Genomic DNA, 423 nt, shown 5'->3' with positions numbered 1-423 from the left:
ATTCTTCAGATTCAAGAGGGGTTGATGAAATAAATATGTATTGTGATTGTCAGTATATATCACCATGTGAAGCAGCTTGGAGAATCTTTAAATTTCCAATCCACCACAGAGAACCTTCTGTTGAAAGGTTATCTTTTCATATACCAGGCAATCAGAATATCATATTTTCAGATGATGATCCAATTGATGTTGTCATCAATAAACCAATCATAAAGGAATCCAAATTTTTAAGTTGGTTTGAAGCAAACAAGGAATTTCCTGAGGCAATAGATTTAACCTATGCAGAATTTTCTTTAAAGTTTGTTTGGAAGCAACAATCTAAGAGATGGGATAAAAGAAAAACTTCTGCATTTTCGATTGGAAGAATTTTCTTTGTTCCACCGGGATCTGGTGAGCAATATTATCTTAGATTGTTATTGAATA

Source organism: Solanum tuberosum, unplaced genomic scaffold, assembly GCF_000226075.1.
Source record: "Solanum tuberosum cultivar DM 1-3 516 R44 unplaced genomic scaffold, SolTub_3.0 scf00144, whole genome shotgun sequence".
NCBI classification, from domain to species: domain Eukaryota; kingdom Viridiplantae; phylum Streptophyta; class Magnoliopsida; order Solanales; family Solanaceae; genus Solanum; species Solanum tuberosum.
This window is presented reverse-complemented; position numbering follows the sequence as displayed.